General features: G+C 47.2%; 3 non-coding genes across 3 annotated transcripts; all 3 read left to right on the forward strand.

Moving 5' to 3' along the window:
* Positions 1-2,181: 2,181 nt before the first annotated feature.
* Trnat-cgu (transfer RNA threonine (anticodon CGU)) lies at positions 2,182-2,256 on the forward strand. Its single transcript has one exon. It is a non-coding gene; the product is annotated as a tRNA-Thr (tRNA).
* A 330-nt stretch (positions 2,257-2,586) lies between these two features.
* Trnat-ugu (transfer RNA threonine (anticodon UGU)) lies at positions 2,587-2,661 on the forward strand. The gene has a single exon. It is a non-coding gene; the product is annotated as a tRNA-Thr (tRNA).
* Positions 2,662-2,991: 330 nt separating this feature from the next.
* On the forward strand, positions 2,992-3,066 carry Trnat-ugu (transfer RNA threonine (anticodon UGU)). Its single transcript has one exon. It is a non-coding gene; the product is annotated as a tRNA-Thr (tRNA).
* The last annotated feature ends 788 nt before the right edge of the window (positions 3,067-3,854 follow it).

Genomic DNA, 3,854 nt, shown 5'->3' on the forward strand with positions numbered 1-3,854 from the left:
GGGCGTTCTGGAAAGTGATGCAACTGAATTGTTTTCTGTGGGCTCTTAAAAGTTTTTTAAAATAAAACAAACGTCATTAACATTCTAAATTTTTACTCTTCGTCTCTACATGTTTATTTCTCAACATAGTCATCCTGGCGACGAACACATTTCTCCCACGAAAGACCAGTTTGTTGATAACGTCACTGTAGAATGTCTGAACTTCTTGCCGGCGCCACAACTTCACCTCGTCACTATCAAAGCGAAGTCCTCGAAGATGTTCTTTAAACTGAGGAAATAGATGAAAACCAGACCGGTCAAGTCGGGACTGTGTGGAGGATGATCGATGATAGTGGACACAAGGCGTTGGATCGTTGCCGATGTGACAGCACTCGTACGCTATGTGATCAAGAGTATCTGGACACTTTCAAAAACATACATTTTTCATATTAGGTGCCTTGTACTATCACCTACTGCCAGTTACTCCATATCAGCGACCTCAGTAGTCATTAGACATCGTGAGAGAGCAGAATAGGGCGCTCCGCGGGACTCACGGACTTCGAACGTGGTCAGGTGCTTGGATGTCATTTGCGTCATACGTCTGTGCGCGAGATTTCCATTCAGATGTGATAGTGCAGTAAAAACGTGAAGAGACACGTACAGCACAAAAGCGTACAGGCCGACCTGTTCTGTTGACGGACAGAGACCGCCGACATCTATCCATACAATCACACAGGAATTCCAAACTGCATGAGGATCCATTGCAAGTATTGTGCCAGGCGGGAGGTGAGAAAACTTTGATTTCATGGTCGAGCGGCAGCTCATAAACATCACGCCGGTAAATGCCAAACGACGCATCGCTTGGTGTAAGTAGCGTAAACATTAGACGATTGAACAGTGGAAAAACGTTGTGTGGAGTGAAGAATCGCGGTACACAATGTGGCGATCCTATTTCATGGTGTGGGTATGGCGAATGCCAGGTGAACATCTGCCAGCGTGGGTAGCGCCAACAGTAAAATTCGGAGGCGGTGGTGTTATGGTGTGGTCGTGTTTTTCAATGAAGGGGGCCTGCACCCCTTGTTGTTTTGGAGGCACTATCACAGCAGAGGCCTACACTGATGTTTTAAGCACATTCTTGCTTCGCACTGTTGAAGAGCAATTTGGGAATGGCGATTGAATCTTTCAACATGATCGAGCACCTGTTCATAATGCACGGCCTGTGGCGGAGAGGTCACACGACAATAACATCTCTGAAATGGACTGGGCTGCACAGAGTTCTGACCTGAATCCTACAGAACACCTTTGGGATGTTTTGTAACTCCGACTTCGTGCCAGGCCTCACCGACCGACATCGATACCTCTCCTCAGTGCAGCTCTCAGTGAAGAATGGGCGCTCAGTCCCCAAGAAACCTTCCACCACCTGATTGAGCGTATGCCTGCGAGAGTGGAAGCTATCATCAAGGCTAAGGGTGAACCAACACCATATTGAATTCCGGCATTACCGATGGATGGCGCCACGAACTTGTAAGTCATATTCAGCTGGGTGTCCGGATACTTTTGATCACATAGTGTGTATGGTCTGGTATTGTCAATCTGCAGGAGAGGGTGCTCCACGTGCGAATGAATTCTTCGCATTCGAGACTTTGTTACAGAACGCTGTTCCTCACACACCGACATAGTAACACCGTATTAACCACTGCAAATTTGAGCCCTTAGGAGGTAGAGGTTTACAGATATGTAGACATGAAGAGAAAGATGCAGAATGTTAATAAAGTCTGTTTATTTAAAAATGTTTTATTAAACCGATGAGTAATAAATCGTAAGCCTAGCACGAAGTTCATTCAGTTTCTCACTTTTGTTTTCGTCTCCTTCATTGCCAGAAATCCACACTCACGTTATAAACGAGAGAAAGACTAAAGTTTTAAATGTCACCTTGAAAAAAATCGTGTCTTTCGGACATGTCCGATAGAACAGATACCATCTTCATATAGTTAAGGCTAACCGACCATTGACCTTCTTCTTCTGTGCCGGATGCACACGTATTGCCCGAACACTTATGGGACTCGGTCAGATTGTCTGCCGCGAGTAATGAGTGTAATGGGCAGGGGCACTACGAATGTAGCGTGTGGACATTAAGTTGGAAATATGAGTCTCACGGGGAGCGTGAAAGCGATAAATCCCTGCAGTCGCGCTATTCTCTGTGCCCTCGGTGGCTCAGATGGGTAGAGCGTCTGCCACGTAAGCGGGAGATCCTGGGTTCGAGTCCCGGTCGGGGCACACATTTTCAACTGTCCCCGTTGATATATATCAACGCCTCTCGACAGCTTAGGGTCTTGATTTCATTATCGTTTCATTCTAAGAGAGCTGCTTGGTCACCGATGGTGTCTGTTCTTCGTATAGTTAAGGCTAACCGGCCATTGATCTTCTTCTTCTTCTGTGCTGGATGCACATGTATTGCCTGAACTCTTAAGGGACTCGGTAAGATTGTCTGCCGCGAGTAATGAATGTAATGCGCAGGAGCACTAGTGTATGGACATTTAAGTTGGGAATGTGGGTCTCATGGGGAGCGTGCAAGGGATAAATCCCTGCAGTCGCACTATTCTCTGTGCCCTCGGTGGCTCAGATGGGTAGAGCGTCTGCCATGTAAGCGGGAGATCCTGGGTTCGAGTCCCGGTCGGGGCACACATTTTCAACTGTCCCCGTTGATATATATCAACGCCTCTCGACAGCTTAGGGTCTTGATTTCATTATCGTTTCATTCTAAGAGAGCTGCATGGTCACCGATGGTGTCTGTTCTTCGTATAGTTAAGGCTAACCGGCCATTGATCTTCTTCTTCTTCTGTGCTGGATGCACACGTATTGCCTGAACTCTTAAGGGACTCGGTAAGATTGTCTGCCGCGAGTAATGAATGTAATGCGCAGGAGCACTAGTGTATGGACATTTAAGTTGGGAATGTGGGTCTCATGGGGAGCGTGCAAGGGATAAATCCCTGCAGTCGCACTATTCTCTGTGCCCTCGGTGGCTCAGATGGGTAGAGCGTCTGCCATGTAAGCGGGAGATCCTGGGTTCGAGTCCCGGTCGGGGCACACATTTTCAACTGTCCCCGTTGATATATATCAACGCCTCTCGACAGCTTAGGGTCTTGATTTCATTATCGTTTCATTCTAAGAGAGCTGCATGGTCACCGATGGTGTCTGTTCTTCGTATAGTTAAGGCTAACCGGCCATTGATCTTCTTCTTCTTCTGTGCTGGATGCACACGTATTGCCTGAACTCTTAAGGGACTCGGTAAGATTGTCTGCCGCGAGTAATGAATGTAATGCGCAGGAGCACTAGTGTATGGACATTTAAGTTGGGAATGTGGGTCTCATGGGGAGCGTGCAAGGGATAAATCCCTGCAGTCGCACTATTCTCTGTGCCCTCGGTGGCTCAGATGGGTAGAGCGTCTGCCATGTAAGCAGGAGATCCTCGGTTCGAGTCCCGGTCGGGGCGCACGTTTTCAACTGTCCCCGTTGATGTATATCAACACCTGTCGGCAGCTTAGGGTCTTGATTTCATTATCATTTCATTGAAAAAATCAAATTGTCACTGTGAAACAGAGTGTTAGTCCTTCTCTACATAATCACCCTTCAAAGCGACACACTTGCCCCAACGCTGGATGACTTGATGGCATACTTGGTTCTAAGAGTTGTTTTTGGGGTGTTTAGGAAACGTTCCTGCTCGAAAATCACCTCGTCGTTTTTCTAGAATTGCAAACCACGTTTTCATCGATCAAGGAAAGAGGAAGAACCCACCGTGCGCCATGTCGTGTAAAAACGTGGACGAGGCAAAATTTAATGGACCAAACAAGCTACATGTGTGACTGACCTGTGCAC

The sequence above is a fragment of the Schistocerca gregaria genome, chromosome 2 (assembly GCF_023897955.1).
Source record: "Schistocerca gregaria isolate iqSchGreg1 chromosome 2, iqSchGreg1.2, whole genome shotgun sequence".
NCBI lineage: Eukaryota > Metazoa > Arthropoda > Insecta > Orthoptera > Acrididae > Schistocerca > Schistocerca gregaria.